General features: G+C 44.4%; 1 protein-coding gene and 1 long non-coding RNA gene across 2 annotated transcripts in view; one reads left to right on the top strand and one right to left on the bottom strand.

The window, feature by feature from the left end:
• AUTS2 (activator of transcription and developmental regulator AUTS2) overlaps positions 1-16,930 on the top strand; it is a 1,160,553-nt gene that overhangs the window by 899,201 nt on the left and 244,422 nt on the right. The window lies entirely within an intron of this gene.
• Positions 4,224-16,668, bottom strand: LOC118984022 (uncharacterized). Its single transcript, XR_005065849.1, has 3 exons — positions 16,458-16,668; positions 7,579-7,715; positions 4,224-5,189 (listed from the first exon to the last, which is right to left on the bottom strand). It is a non-coding gene; the product is annotated as an uncharacterized LOC118984022 (long non-coding RNA).

Genomic DNA, 16,930 nt, shown 5'->3' with positions numbered 1-16,930 from the left:
AAGAAGGAGAGAGAGTCATTCTTCTCAGCTGTCCTGTCAAAACAAACATGCGATCGTGCCTTGTGGAAAGGTCAAGTGCAGATGGACACCATCCATCTCTAGAGACTGAAGTCAGCAGACTGAAGTCCCACGCTGCTCTTTCTGGGCTTGGGAGGACCCCTTCCGGCCGCCCTTTTGATTCCAAGTGGAAGTGCCTTAAAGGCGGGTTCTGTGTTTCTTCTCACAGGCTGGGATTCCATGTCCAGAGTCTAATCTCTATACAGAGAACAACTCCGCTACATGTACGTGCATCTCAACCCCTGCTGAGCCATGCTGAGTTCTCCTCTACGTCTTTCAAGTATTTTGGAGGCTCAGCTTTGGTCCTAGACTGTGCTGTGGGCTATGAAAGGCCGGGAAGGGTAGGAAAGAGTGTTCTCCTGGCCCCATGACTTAGAATCCGGTGAAACAGAATCTCCAGGATGGGACTACTGATTCCAGTGAGCACCAACCCAAACCCAACCTTGTCTTAATCACCCACTTTTTCAAAATTAACTATTTTTCTTAAGGCAATAGTATCATAACAACTGTAAGGAAATAAATTTAAATGGGAAATCACCCACAAACTCAGAGCTAGCCTGCTCTACCTTACAGGTCCCTTTTCTAGACTTAACTGAGAAATAGAGAATAAAGCTTTTATCACTCTGTGAATTGTTTCATCAAGAATACTATTCTGAGGTACAGATGAGTGTGTGATTCCTTTTTGTTTTTTTAACATGAAAGTAGCTGGATCTTCTCATTGTGCTTTTCCTGAACATTCAAAAAAAACAGATAACTAAAACACACACACAAAAAAACAACCCAAAATATCTAAGGGGGAGGGGCCTGAAAACTGAGTGTATGTGTGTGCACGTGGACGCACAGCTAGGATGGGTGTTTATGTGTGCACGTACAGACCCGAATTCCAAAGGTATTCCAAAGACTTCTAATTTTTTTAAGTGTTGACTACTGTTTGTTCATACCCCAGTGGTGTTAACAAGCAGTAGATTGTTAGTGACAGTCACCCTCTCTCCAGCACTTGCAGCAGAAGGCTTGATGTAATCGAAGAGCTGTCATTTATTATTCTGTTGTGCAGTTCCGGGGGGGGGCTAGCTGATCAAGCTCTGGCTCCCAGGAGCAGAGGGCTTTTTTTGTTATGTCTAAATCCTCAGTACAAATTGCAGTATTTCTGGACTCCCAGCGGGACCCATTAGAGCCTGTGGGGCATTAACGATCATTAATAGTGCTGTCAGAGAAGGGGGGGGTTGGAAAGGGAAGGAAGGAGGGAGACAGGAGGGAGGGGAAGGGGGTGCAGAGGAGTAGCCAGGGAGTTGTGTAGCTTTTTCAGGAATGGAAAATTAATGCATCTGCTTGTTCATTGTGCCCGGGTTTTGATGGTTGTTAGCAGGCACTTTTAATTGGGGAGGTGAGTACCAGCCATGTATTTACTTCCAGGTATTGAAATCCTTCAGTTGCCTCAATTCCTTCTTCCCCTTCCACACCCTTTCCCCTACATCCCCTAACATCTTTTGTACCCCAAAAGTCAGTGTTGAACCTCCAACTCCAAACAAGCAACAGAAGGGGACTGAGAAAATGAGAGTGAGTGGGGGGAGTGCATGTGCACACACGTTACAGCCATCATTTACGATCTTGACTGTAATAGCCCATTAACTGTGATTCCTTTTTAAGCACTTAACTATATAGTAATCAGGTAGAACTGTTTTAATCACTTACTGACTAGCTTACTTACCAGTTCTGTGGAGAAAGGGCTAGGTATTAATTAGGATAATGTACTGATGTTTGCATGTTAAGACTACCACTATTTTAAGCAAGGAACCCTGCTTTGGGGTCTTGTTCAAACTGAAGCCTTGATTTCAAGAATCTTCCTTCCTTTGGAACCCCAGGACTGTGCTGAGCTGATGTGCCTTTGCCTCCTTTTCATTGTGTATTTTCTCCCATGATTTCATTTGCCTTTTGAGTCTCAGATTCTTGAAATCTAATCTTCTATGTATAAACTGCAGGAAGGAATCTTTCCAAAGTGATAATTAATGGGTGCATATGCATTTGTTCAGCATTGCATGCCTGTGAATTACAAATTCAGGGGATACAGTGGAGAGAACAACAAACCACAGCATCATCCCTGCCCTTGTGCAGCTTCTGCTCTGGTGGGAGAATCCCAGCTGTGGTACCCAGGTGAGGCACAGGGCCTGTGAGAAATTGTAGTAAGGCATTCTGACCCCACAGGGGAGGATGGTTGGGGAAAGGACAGTTTAGGGGTATGAAGGTAAAACAACAGGAATTACTTCACCGCGAAGACTATACTAAGTGTCTTTCCGAGACTTAAATCAGTTTATCCTTACAACTGAAGAGCATGGGGAGGAGCCTTCAGTTTCCAGATGCAGAAAGGTTTAGAAGAGAATGAGCTGCCTGCTGGATCCACGGTGTAAGCCCACAGTACAGCTGAGAGCATGGCCCTTGGAAGGTAACTATTCTTCTCTCTTCCACCTCTGTTGGCATTTTCAGCCAAGCTCAGCCGGGCTGACTGAGTGGGCCATTCAGCGCTCACCAAAGCCTCAGAACGGTGTGGGCACTGTGCGTATGGTGCAGACGAAGGCCTGGCTTGCTGATGTTTTCCAGTTAGGCAAGAGAGATACAGAGGCAGAGAGTAGGACCCTCAGTTCACAATCTCCAGTATGGAAGAAACACCACGTTTCTTTGCTTCCTTAAATCGGTCTCATTTTCTTCCTGCAGCAGCGCCCTGCAGGGAACTGAGCTAAGGCACTCCCGGTGCTTCATTTTTTTTCAGAGTTGTGTCCTGGTTCTGTGTCTACCTGTTGCCAAGGGATCTTGAGATATGAAGTCCTCTAGGCTCTATGTCCCCCAGCTCACTGTTGGGAATGGACACCCCTCATTTCCATCCCCATGGACACACTGGGGGCTTGGAGTGGTCATTTTTCCTGGGGGTCTTGCTTTGTCCTGTGGGCACCCCCCACACTGGACCTGGGCTCCAGATAGTCTGAAAACAGGCCTCTCTCCACCCTGGGTGAATCCTCTTCTAGTCTTAGTGAAGCCCTTTCCTACATCTCAGGTTCTCCTCTGAAATTTGGTCTTCCTCATTCAAATAGACCTTGACCGCCTTTAAATCAGTGCCAGAATCATTAGCACCAGGAGAAAACAAGTTTCCCTTTCCCCTAGGCTAGAGAGTGCTTCAGTAACCAGCAATTCCTAGAAAGAGTAGGGGACATTTTCATCCCTCGTTTCCAGTAACACAGTGGTTCTCAAAGTGCAGTCCAGGTGTAGTCCAGGTATTCAGTGAGGAAGGGTCCCCAGGGCCCTTTAAGGAGTCCCATAAAGCTCAAACTATTTTCCTTATAAAGATATTTGCCTTTTTTCACCTACTCAGATTCTCTCATGAATGTACAGTGACCTTTTCCAGATGTGAATGAAAGAGAGTGAATGCAGAAGCAGGTATGAGATTCTACCTGTCTTCTACTAAACCAGACATTAAAACAAAATCCTACTCTTCTCATTATTTTGGTTTTGTTTTGGAAAATATAGATACTTTTCATAAAAATGTGTTGGTATGTAATAAGTTTATTGTAAGTTTTAAATAAATAAACATTTAATAATTTTCTCAGTTTTCATTTTTAATAAGGTAACTATCATCGATATGATACCACAAATAATAGCATTTTGGGAAGTGCCCAAAAACTTTAAGAATGTACAGGGGTCCTGAGCCTAGGACACTTGCGAACTTCTACAGTAGAGCAAAGAAAGGAAAGGAAAACCAAACAAATTGCTATGTGAAATTTCCCTGGCCACCTTGACACTTTTCAGTTTGGATTATGTCACAGTAGGAGGAGGAGTTATTTGGATAATTCAGCCCTGCCTCCCTTTTCCTTTTCTTTTTCCAAATTAGGAGAGGTCACAAAGCAATAATACCCTTCTAAACCCAGGTAATAACACACCCTTTTCCCAGGGATGGTCCAAACTCATGCAAGTCTGTTGTCCCAGCATAATTATTAAGAGCTCCCCATGTGACTCTCAAAAGTGTCCCTGTTGGACTGATAAATCAACAGGCACGAGGTAGTTGGCTTAGACGACCTGAGCCCGCTTCAACTTTGTGAGCTCATAAATGGCAAAAGAAGATACCAATCTGTCTATGATCCAGAGAGTTTATGAAAGCCCTCCATTCAGATTGATGGGCACGGGTATAGTGGGCAGCATGTTTTTTTCTGTCAGACTTTCCCCTTTGGAATGTGGGTCTCCATGTTTATGTCATCTGGGCAGTCGGGCATTCACTGTCAAGGGCGGGGTGCACGAGTGAGTCACATGCTCAAAAAGCTCCTCTGCAACTAGCAGTTCGATGACCCACAAATCCATTTGATATTGGCGACACAGAGGTGTTTGCAGGGCTTTTTCTGGGCATTGCTAAGCCTGCTGAATCTAAGATTTCACATGCTGTTTTGAGGTACTTGATTCAGAGGTGAAGCCAGACCACTTGGAGGGAAGTGTGAAATTCTTTGGAGTTCTTCGACTCACTTGTGACTCTATAAAAATTATCCCAGGGTCAGAAGCAAGAAGCAGGTGATGATGATGCTTCAAGTGGCAGATCAGGGGGCGCGGGAGGCTGTGGAGCCTTCTTTCCTTCCCACTCCCCAGGGGGAAAGTGTCCATTGCTTTCCATGATCTTAGCTGACATGATCTGGGATGTACTTCATGTGCCCCCTACAAGAGGCCTAAATTCTTATTAAATACAAAACCTCTCTCTCTCAGATTCTGGGCACAGGAGCACGGAAATTGGAATTCTTTTTAATTGACCATATGGTTAGCTTTGCAGCTTTGTGAAGCTATAAATCTCTGGTGAAGGTGTAACCCAGCAGAAATGTCACCAGAGGAAATAATTTCCTTTGGCCTTTCCTCTAGTTACTTTCCAAAACTCAGTTAAAAAAGAAAAACCAAAAACCGTGCAACTTCAGATCCGTGTACACGTGAGGGAGCCTCTAGGTCTTGGACAGGCAGGCGTGGCAGGGCTCTCCCGGCGGATCCAGCAGCTCCAGCCACATTCTGAGAGCTCGCAGTTTGGCTTTTGCTGGTGCCAGCAATTACAAAAGAGGCCTACTCAGCTTTAAGCACTCAAGTGTTGATGGACAAAGTGCTCGTTTAACAGATCTCTGTAATGGAGAACAGGTGAATAAATACGGGATTACCGAGCCCTTCACAGTAACAGCCTTATTATCACATGTTATGTGGAGTTCTTGCCTCCATTTGACAAGTGGGGTTGCGTAAAAATGTTTAAGTAACACAACATGGAGGAAACCCTTCATAACAAAACATTGAAACAATTAATCAAGATGGATAAAATCTTTGGGCAGCAGTGGTCTGTCAACTAAAGTGGCTATTTCTGATCAGACCCACAGTCTCCTAAATGAATAAATGGAGAGCACAGCCCAGAAGCCACAGACCCATAAGAAGTGCAATTGGTTTCCATAAGTGAAGACAGCAAAGCCCGTGCACAATCAAAGAGCATTACGCGAGTGCGGGTGTGATCGGGGCACAGTTCCGAATCTGCCCAGACTGGGAAGCATGTCTTTATGCCCCTGCCCCGAAGCAGACCACGCTAATGAAGCTTGCTCCACTCTGCAGTGGTTGCTGTAATCCATCTTGTGCTCTTAGGGAAGTGGTTTAGTCCCGGTCTACCCCCTTATTAAAAGGAAGCACTGTTGCTGTGGAGGCCATCAATTTTCCCTTCGAGTAAATACTGTATAGATCATTTTCACAATTTTTAAACTTGTCATATACAGTATCCTTCATAGGTATCTGTTGGAAAGTCGCTTTTTTTAGCTGTGTATTATGTTTCAGATGTTTATCCATGTCAGGTAGAGCTCCAGTTTATGTTCAGTGCTGTGTATTATCTCATTGTATGGATAAACCGTATTCTGTTAGTCCTCCTGATGATGGACACTTAGACTGCCTCCCATTTTTAGTATTACTAAGAGTTGCACAAGGAGCCAAGGTCTCCCTGTATCCGGGACTGGGCGGGCTGGCCCTCAGCTGTGCGCACCTTCACAGTGACCGCTATGGCCAGCTGCTCCCCGCAGTGGTTCATTTCCGCCTCCCGAAAGTACATCAGGGTTCCTTTTGTCGCATATTGCCCCACACTCACTATCAAGAGACATTTTAATATTCGCCTAGCTGATGCCTACAAAATACTATCTCACTGTTGTTATTATTTTTATTAGGATTTTCTCAGTTACTGGTGAAATTGAGTATCTTTTTAGTATCTTTTTACATGTCGAAAAGTTATTCAACATACTGACATCTTTTGCCCATGTTTGTATTAGGTTGCTTGTCTTTTTTGCCATTGACCTATAGAGTTTTTTAATATATTCTGGGCACTAATATTCTTGTTATTTGCCCTAAAACCATTCATTGTTTTCTTTATTCCTTTAGTGAAATAGCAGAAAATGTAAGCAATAAGTAAGTTGGAAGCTATAGCATAAAGGGGCCTGTAGTGATGCTCAGGAGTTCAGTGTCCTCTGCAGGGAGCCGCTGGTGGCTGTTACAATGAATAACATGGTCAGGTGCTGTTTAGGAAGAAAAGCATAGCAGCGGAATGAAGGATGATGGATTGAGCAGGGAGAGACTGAACAGAGTGATGCCAGTTAAGAGGCTTTGGCAAGAAACCAGAAGAAAACAACAAAGACATGACCCAAGCCATGGCAGTAAGTCCTAGGAGGATTTCCAAGAAATTTGGGGATCTTTTGGGAATGGGATGAAGGGTGGTGGTGAGAATTCAGTGGAGCAGTCCAACCTACTGTCTCCTATTGATTCCAAATTTGCTTTTGTGTCTTGCCTGAGTTCAGGTAGTTTCCACCATCCCTTGGCCACCCAGGTCTACTGCCCAGGTTAGAAACGGGTTGAGTGCCTGATGTCCCACTAAATGTCCTTTGTCCCAGTGGGCTATTCTGCCAACACTGACAGGTCTTAATTCTCCCTTTGGCCCTCACTTGTTCCCTGCCTGACACCTTGTCTGCTTCTCCCCGTCTCCCTCCTCTCCTCTCTCTCTTTTTAAAAAATTTTATTTCCCATTTTAAATCTTGCACAGTATAATACAATAAGCATTAAATCATGCAAATTGGTCTAGGTTACATTTTGAAAAATGTTAAGAGGAAACTGTTAAGAGACCAGTTTCTGACAGGCAATGCATTTTAAAGTTGAGGGATTTGAAATATTCCAGCAGTGGACCTAAAACAGCATTATAAATTAGTTCAACTTATCAGCCCTAAACAGAATTATTCATCTTCCAAAAGGGTATTTCATGGCCGCTGGGCCCAAACGATCGTTCACCTTCATTTTTGCCCTGCTCTAAGGGTAGGTCTCACTTTACTGAATTCTCCTGATTCATTACTGTGTGTTACTTTATGAATTTTTTATCAGCATTTTAATAGCTCTTTCAGATGATTGAATGTAACTGATTCTTGTAGCAGAACACTGATTGAACAGAAAGACAGTAATGTATGTCGTAGGGGTTAGCTTCAAGCCAAGCAACAGAGTTTTTACCTATAAGATGTGCTTTTTCCCCCCCTCAGTACAAAGCCTTTGCAGATAGGAGCCCCCTCCTCCTCCTGTACGCCTGCACCTTGCTTCTCCAGCAGAATTTGGGGAGGAATCTGCCATTTTCAATTTCAGGCATGACACTGTAAGCAAAGAAGGGGAAAATTAGTGTGAGCCTCAAACATCCTCTTTTTGCCCATCAGAAGCACAGAATTATTACAGTTTTCAAGGTTCTTAGGATAAGAAAAAGGCATTAGACTTGCTCAGACTGGTGAGAGGAGGGGCTGTGAAGGGGGCATTAGAATGTGCGCTGAGTGTGAATCTCAGCAGCCGCTTATTTGTTGTGTGACCTTGGGCACTTCATCCCGTTGTCCTGAACTTTTTCACTTCCCGTGGGCCAGGGTAACTCACCTTCCCCAAGTGTTGTGAGGATTAAATGAGAAATTGTATTCCAAAGCCCCAAGCACATAGAAGGCCCTCAGGAAATGTTTGTTGGCCATGAATAATGTACACGAAAGCACTTTTAAACTTTTAAAGCACTGTACCATTATAAGTTATTAATATAAGCCAAAGTGGTGCTTGAGCAACAAGGGAAGACTTCCACTTATGACAGTGTATGCTAACTTGCGCCATATAAAATTGCCATTTTTATTGACTAAAAGTGGTTTAATAGGAGTGATTTCATATGGTTCAACCTAATATTTTTATATTGTTTGATCATATATTACTTTTGTGATTAAAATGAAAAACATTGATTTGTGTTTGGGGAGCTAGAGAATTATACAGCTTTAGGAGATCTTACAGATAATTAAGAGCAGTTCTGTCTGTAGGTAAGGAAACAGAGGTCCAGACCACACTCGTGGTGAGTGGTGGCTGTAAAATCAGACAAACCCAGTTCTCATTTCTAGACCGGATTTAGGCACTGCATCACACGGCCTTACTGAGTATGGAATTTGTTCACTCAGCCGGTTTGTAACAGAGCTTGAAAGAGAATCTAGATCATCACAGGCCTTGACTAAGGACTCTTCCTTCTGTATATGCCAAACTCTATAGAGCACCCAATGCTGGGTGAGTTTCCGAGAAGGCCCCCTAGGCAACTGATTGACCTGGGATGGCAATGACAGACAAGCCAACGTGAGTTTTAGACACTGGTCTAGTGGGGTTTGGTGGTATCAGGTGGGTAGACTCATGCCTGAATTTAGCTCATAAATCCCAGCCGTCATTTAAGGCTTGGTGTCTCCTCTCCTTGAAAAGAACCTTGGGCGAGCTTCACAGGGGAGCCACGGAACACTGTTCTGCTGGCATCTTGCACGTGATCTGTGCACGTGATCTGTGTCCGGTTAGGTCAATGATAGAAATAAGTTCTAAAAGTCATAGATCAATTCAGAAAAGCATAGAAATCGAAGAAAGGGCAAGAAGGAAGTTAAGCGTCTTATTTAGTAAATGAAAATAAACCCATTTGGGCAGATGTTTGTGTGTGTGTGTGTGTGAAATGCTGATAAAATACTTGAATTGCCAATACCCTTATTTACTTTCTCACTCATTTTAATAAGATTTGCAAGATTGAAATACAGCCTTTGGGGGCAATCAGGGCACAGAGGAGAAATTATATGAAAATTAAGTAAGGATTTCAGGGCTTTATTGTTGACTTCATGATTCTCTAAACTATGTGGTCAGAGCAGGATGGGTGACGAGGGGCCCTGCCGAAAGGGCGGCATCCACGCCTTTTCACACACAGAGGTGCTGCTTAGGGACTTGGTTCATTAGGGAAAAAACCTGAAAACCTCAGACACTAAAGCCTCACTGACCCTGTTGGCTTTTTCCTTTACAACTAGCCCATACCTTTTTCCCAATTGAAAATAGTTGTGAACCTTCAGTATCAACTAAAAACGGTGGCATTAACTAGGTTACTGGAAGCTCTGATATTCAAAGGACCTGCCCTTGGAAAGACAAAGGACAGACTCTAGTTCGAGGAAAGTTTCAGGTTTGTTGGGCTGAACAACTTTGAAAAAAACAGGATTAGTGTCTTTTTTAACCCAAAGTCTCATCTTTGAAAGAAAGTCCCTCTGAGATTTGAATCTGCTGCTGCATCCTTTAAAAAGCTTTGGATGGAATTAATGATGAATGGATGCCACATCCTTTCTCCCCATACCAGTAATGGCACCTAAAACCAATCATTCTATCCGAAATGAATAGAATCTATGTCTGAATGCCAGTGAAACTCAATTGGAATTTAACAGAGGACATAAATAGAGTGTTAACCATGGCAAACTAACTTTGAGAAAAGTCCCAGGGCTCAAGAGTGGGCATAATAGCTCTACAAAAACCAAACCTTTTGTGAATAGCTTCACATCTCATTTGCTGTACCCAACAACTCATTTCCAATAAATAGTACAAATCTTGCATAAGGACACAGAAGGTGAGTGACACTGGCAAGCTCTACTGTATCACTCTACTTACTGTGACCAACTTCATCCTGATGAGTATTCTCATCGGCTGCCCAGGAGGAGGGTGAATGAAAGAAGCAGTAGGGAATCTGAATCGCCAAAGGAGACTATTGGCCGTGTGCACTATTTTACAAGCTTTATTGAGGTGTAATTTACACATCATAAAGTTGACCCAATTTGAGTATGCAGTTCAATGAGTTTTTTTGTATATTATGGATACAAATCCATTATAAGAGTTATGGTATGCAATTATTTTCCCCCAGTGTAATGACTTGTCTTTAGTTATCAGTTTTGAGTAAGTCCAATTTATCAATTGTTTTTTTTGTGGTGAGTGATTTTGGCTTCACATCTAAGCAACCTTTGCCTAATCCAAGGTAATATTTCCAAAAATAAATACTATCAAGTGTCTCTCTCTCTCCTCTCCTCCCCATCCATCCTTCCCTCTCCCTTCCTCCCTCCCATACACACTCGCACACACTTGCACACATGTACACACACTTAAAGTCCTCCAGTGGCTACTCATTTCATTTGTAATAAAATCCAAGCCTGCTACTGTGGCCCAAAAGGCCTTATCTGGTCTGGCACCCTGCCTGATCTTCCCGAAGTCACCATTGCCTCGTTTCTCTGGCCTCCACCTTGTTCCTCAAATACGCTGAGTATGGGCCTGTTCCTGGCCTTCCCTTTCATGTTTCCTCTGCCTGGAATGCCTTCCCGACTTCCACCTAGAGCAGCCTCCTACCTTTCATTCAGGTGTCTGGGCAGCAGGCCCACGATGGTTACATCCTGGACACTTTTACTCTGTTACAGGAGCCCTCATCCAGCCAGTGAAGCCTTTCCGTTCTTCTTTCTTTCACCATACTTGTTACTTTCTGGGATTATTTTAACTTTAAAAATGTATGTATGAGTTATAGGAGGGCAGAGACCTGGTCTGTTTGCCCACTGCTCTTTTCCCAGCACCCGGAACATTATCTGATACAAGTTAGAGGCTTAATAAGGATTTTTGGAACGCTGAATGAATGTTCAACCTAGAATGAGTTCCTTCGTAGATCAAATTTACTGTCTAAACAGATCAAGGGCTCTAATAATCCCCTTTCTCAATTAACTCTTCTTTCTTGAACCCAGATCATTTTGATCACTCATGTGCTTCCTCAGCACTTTGAGAAGCCGTCCTCATGGTACAGCCTTTCATTTGTTATGTAGCTGACTTTGCATTGCTTCTCTTCTCCGTGGAGGTTTATTTTCCTCCCCAATCCGATAGAAAGCTCTTAAGGACAGAATGTGTGTGTTTCTGCACATTTCTCTGTCTTTCCAAGCCCAGAGGATGCTAGGTGTTTTGTCAGAGAATGGATGAATGAACAGGCAGAACAAGCCCCCAGGCCAAGTGTGTTCTCGGTTCTGAAATGAGGGTTTTTGTACATATCACCATCAGCTTATGTAGGCATTTCTTCTGAAGACCAGTGGAGACATGATGACCAAGGACTGCAATGTGCGAAGTGCCGAGAGGAAGGAGCATTGGGCAGTGGTTGCCTCTTGCCATGTAATGTGAGTACCAGTCATATCACCATGACGGGCTCCTCGTGGTGAGCTCCTGGGGGCCCTGTGAGACCAAGCATCTCTGGAGGTCAGGTCAGTGTTTCCCAAAGGAGCCAAGCCATCTGCAGCAGTTGGGATGCCTGCAGGGCTCTGTGGGAAATCTCTCGAAAACACTAAGACTCCAGTGGTTTGATAATGCTGATGGTCCTTTATTCAGATTTTTGAGTTTTGCAAAAATGTATTCTCTAAACTCTTGACTTAGTCTTACCTGAAAAATACATTTTCATCTCTAGCTTCCACTAGATCACAATCCCAGTGGACTTTGTTGAGGGCATCAGAAGAACAGTTGTTGGCACATGTAGACAGTTGTGGTGCAGTACTTTACAATAATGCAAAGAGGAGGGAAATATAAAAGTGCCAGCCTAGATCTATAGCATCCATTGCAGTTTTTAGCCTTCTCCCTTACAGTGATCTGCTACAGGTAGAGTGGGAGTATCTGGCTGTAGCTTGGAGCCAGATAGGCCTGGGTGTGATTCTGCATTTACTCCGTGTGTGACAGACACATGGCTTACCCTACCAGAGCCTCAGCCTCCTGGTCTGTAAAGTGAGGCTAATAGCACCCAGCTTAATTAAGGGTTATTGAGAGGGTGAAGTAAAGTAATATGTGGAATATCCTTACAGCAGTGCTTAGATACAAAGAAAGTACAGGATACATGATAGCTGTGTTATGAGGGTGAGGTATGTGTATTAGCATTATTACTGCTGTGGCCACAACCAGAACTACCAAGAAGAGAACTGGCATTCAAGTATGGACAACTCAATAGGCCCAGTGTTTAAATGATCAGAGAGATATTGAGGCATTCTTTACTTACTTGCTTATGAAGTTATTAGCTGGTTCCATAAAAGTTCTGTGACAGTTTATTAAATACATACATCATATAAGTAGCAGTGAACGTAGAAAGGAAAATAGTGGCCAAGAAAAGAAGAACATAGATAGAGAAAGCTTAAGTATCAGTGTAATTGCCCCAGGTGAGCTTCAGACTTGACACTGAGATTCCTGGTAGCCAAGGTCAAATTCACCACAAAATTACTTGGGAAAGGAGACCATCGTTTCTTCAAGAACCAAAGCTTCTTCTAAAGCTCCTTTCCAAGATAACTGTCTCATATGGGACTTTATGTAATGAGCAGTATTCCAACGATGTTTTTCTCAAATGCAATAACAGATTTCACGTGACTGCTCTTTGTAGGAACTTTTTTGATAAGACCAAATGGCATGGCATTAAAATACAATTTAGTGACGGCAATTCTGCGTGGGGCTCAAATACTGTGGCCCCAGTGCATAGCCATGAGGTAGTCGGGTTTGGTCCATCGATAGAATTTAGAGTGTTTTGAAGAACAGATGAACTGCTTGTCCTTCAAATAATCTTTTGCAAGTATTGCTTTTCTCAGCTGGGCTTTTGATAGGACGTGAATAGCAGACAGTTTGAGATTGTATTCTCTGACAAGAGCCTGGTGTATTTGTATTCTCTGTTGCTGGTCCAGGCCAGAGTCTTATGCCTTAAAAATCAGAAGTGCAGGAGGTAAAGCTCACATCTTCTTGTGAAAATTGGACACCCATCTGAACAGAAGGCCATTCTAACTCTCCCTGGGGGGAGCTGAAGGAGCACTTGCAAGTAAATCCGGACCCTGCTCTACCAGGAGTAAATATGTGGGTTTATTCTGGCACTCAGATAAGTTCTCCAACAAGCCCTGTGATTCTGGACCTTAGTTCAATGGGTCCAAACCGCAGTGCAGCCCCGCTCTGATTAGGGGCAGATCCAAGAGAGAATGTGGTAGGAAGACAAGTTACAGCCTATAGCTCAAAATACGCCCTACACTGCCTCTAGCATCCTTTGAGAGATCTGTAAAGGTCAAGAAGGAGTCTCCACTGGAGATATTATCTGTGTGATTCCAGGAAAAAAGCGGTGACTCATTGCTTGAGCAATGACTGGGAAGTCTCCAGCTTAGGTTCCAAGTGCCCTGCACTGCGGGCACTAGACACTGTAATTCCTTCACAAGAGTCCAAGCATGTGATTTCTTGGTAGACCTAGTTGATCAACTCGCTCCATAATTTTCCCTTAAAAGTTAAATGGATTAGTCTGCTCAATGAAGATATTTGAACAAGTCAGGTACATTTGGAAACAAATCTACTCTTAGTTTACTGTAGTCGCTACTGAGCCGTTCTTTATGCCTGTAGATGCCAAGACCATTTATCTGTTGACACCGGTTTGTGCCAGGGTCTGTGAGGAAGAACTTGTGGCAGGTAGAAAGAGAATCATCAAGCAGAAAGGCACCGTGGTGATAACCCAAGTGCAGTCCTCACGTCACGCAGAGGTCTGGGGAAGCTGTGACTCTACCACTTGCAGAGTCCACTACCCTGGCTGAAGACCGATTCCGCTATGTCAGGTGTCCCTGTGAGAGGGAGATGAGAATGCAAAGGGAAGGTGGCTGTTGGACTCCTGGCCATCCAAGGGGCTCATCAGCATCAGCAATGTCCGGCTTCTAGTTAGAGCCTGTGTACTGATGCTAACTGCCGGGACAGCCCCAGGCTGCATTCATCTTCCTGGCAAAAAGAACCTAGAGACCACGGCTTCCCCCGAAATGAGAGCAGGCTGACCAGGACTTCCAGAAGGGCAAAAAGCATCAGGGAAGTACTCTGTGAATTAGTTGTGTGAAAGGCAGCCCCGTGTCTTGGCTTTCTAGGAGGCTTCAAGTTGCCTTGACTATTACTCCAGTTCATTAAATGTTAATGGGTTATCAATATAGGAAAGGTAATCCTCTGAAGCCCCTTTAATATGTTTTATTCTTCCCCTCAAATAAATGATTAACATCAATAGGAATTGCCCAATATATGGTGTCTGGAAGACTCCTCACTCCTTTAGGCTTTCTCCTGTAGTTTATGGCCCAACGAGGAGGCCTTAGTAACCTCTGAAATAGAGAGAGTGGTGAAGAGCGTGTATCTGCTGGTCAGTGAAGTGGAGGTGGGAAGGGTCTAATGAGTGCACTGGCTGGAGGGCAATGGCATTTTCGTCAATCACGCTGTTCTTTTCCCTGGCAGTTGGTCCTACGTACAGAATCATACTATTGTAAGGATGAAAAGGGCCCAGAAGTTATTTTTTCCCAGCTTCCCATTCTTCAAAGGATTCCTTCTGCAGCACGTGCAGATGACCCCCTACCACCTGCCTTCACCCCGGAAGGGGCCTCCCTGCCTCCTGCTGAGGCACCTCCTGCTACTTTTCTGCGCTTCTGTGAGTGGGAGACTTTCCTCCCCTCCCATCATCTCTCACGGGTCCTGCTCCTTTACGGGACACTCACCATAGCTACAGTCCCTCATTTGTTAGGTTGCCTCTCCTAACAGACTGGCAGGTCCAGGGGAGCAGGAGCCACACCTGTTCCTGCTCGCCATTTAGTATAGTGCCCGGTTCACCGAAGGTAATCAGTGTTTATTTGTTAAATGAATAAGTGAATGAGTGACTGTACTTGAGTTCAGACATTGTGAAAGAGAACGAGTAAGGAATTATATAACAGGAAAATGGAAACTGAGTATTTTTTCCCACATACCAGCTAATCCATCTGCTCAAGAAGACTTGAAAAGTGAATATGGAGGGAGGAATAGGGAGAAACACCCAGGAAAAAGTTTTTAAAAGAAAAGCACTGCAAACTTATTTAAGATGGAGGAGTCAGAGAGATTATAGGTTAAAAACCAAGAAAAAACATAGTGTAGGTGAAACTTAGTGATACCCAAGATTTAAAAAAAATTGGGGGGACAAAGCAGCATTCAGAATATGGGAAATCTAATTGATCTTGATACATATATTTTTAAACACAGCATGATAAACATGACCTCCCAAGTACTGCCATTCGGTGAGACTAGAATAGATTGGAAAAGAGATGGAAAGTCGTTCCAGTGGAGGAGAGGGGTCTGCTTTGTGGAGACTGGCGCTCGTGTCCAACTCCCCGCTGCAGATAGTCCTGGCCTGGAGGAGAGCTTCTGACGCAAGGAGTGAGGACTCTCAGCCTCCAGCCAACCACTAAAGGAGCACAGGTGAAGGTACAGGAGCACCTGGACAGGTGCCCCAGCCGCTGCTCACATCACTTTCCCCAGCGGGCAGGGATTAAGTCCTGCCTAGGGTCTCTGAACACAAGTGGCGAGTCTGTGATGTGCCACCTCTCACTTCCTGTCCTGACGTAGCTGCTGTTCTTAATCCCATCTCAGAGAAGAAAATCACAAGCCACACAATTCTTGCTTTCTTCGGTTTGCACATCTAATGAGTCACCCGGTTTCGTCACTTCTACTCCTGGAATGTCTCTTGACATACCTTCCTTTCCGCTAGCGTAGCTCAGACCCCAGATCCTCTCCTGGGAGTGGCCTCACTTGCCTCACACGGCCGACTCACACCAAGAGGACTGTCATCACACACCAGACCTTTGTCACTACTGCCTATACACCCCATGCTCTTTGCCCTCATCATTTCCTCTTCCTGGGCATCCCTTCAGTTCATCACCCCCTTCTGGCCAGTCAAATTCTGTATAACGTCAAGATCCTGATTCTGTCCCACTTCATTTAAAAAGCTTCCCCCTCTCCGTGACTGCCCACCTATCTCCTCCTGCTCCCTGGCCTAGAATCCTGCTTCCTTCTGTACCACAGAGCACGTACCTTCATCTGCTTGGTTTGTGTGTTTGAAGTTCCTGCCATCCCTGTCCACTCCCCACACATCACCAACCACTAAATGGCCTTAGTCACTGTTCTCACCAGTCAGCCTTCGATCCTAGCGCTGGGTTTCACATACAAGCAATGCTCCACAAATGTTTATTGACTTGAGTGGGATGTTTCTTCCCAAGACATAGATTCCAGATGCTTCTTACCTTTATGACTCATCCTGCTGTTCCAGATATTTTCAGAGTCTGTTTCAGATCATTCCTGGAGTTGATACCAAGCAAGCTGAACTCTTGTTCCTGCTGTCAGTCTTGACTCCCATTGGCCCATGTCCATTTTTCTAATCTCCTCTTCTCCAGAAATCCATTGAGACTGCACTGTCTCCAGTGGCCTCTGCAGATTTCTTCTCTCTCTGGAATGCTGCGCAGCTGGCCCCAGAACAGCAGCTCACTGAACTGGTTACAGTGCATTCCGAGCTGGTTAGAAAGGGCCTCCTCACGTCTGGGGCTTCTGCTTGGTGCTAGAAGTTAACATTCCAGTCCCTCCACCAAAATGTGATTGGATGTTCCTGCCCAGCACCGGACTACTCACTGCTCTCTCAGTCTTTGTTGAATTCCCCACCTACCCCACTGTACTTCAAGGGCATAGTCATTTGGCTGTAATAGTTGCTTACACATATTTA

The sequence above is a fragment of the Sturnira hondurensis genome, unplaced genomic scaffold (assembly GCF_014824575.4).
Source record: "Sturnira hondurensis isolate 20B ecotype Veracruz unplaced genomic scaffold, ASM1482457v3 Scaffold0003166, whole genome shotgun sequence".
NCBI classification, from domain to species: Eukaryota; Metazoa; Chordata; class Mammalia; order Chiroptera; family Phyllostomidae; genus Sturnira; species Sturnira hondurensis.
This window is presented reverse-complemented; position numbering and strand designations above follow the sequence as displayed.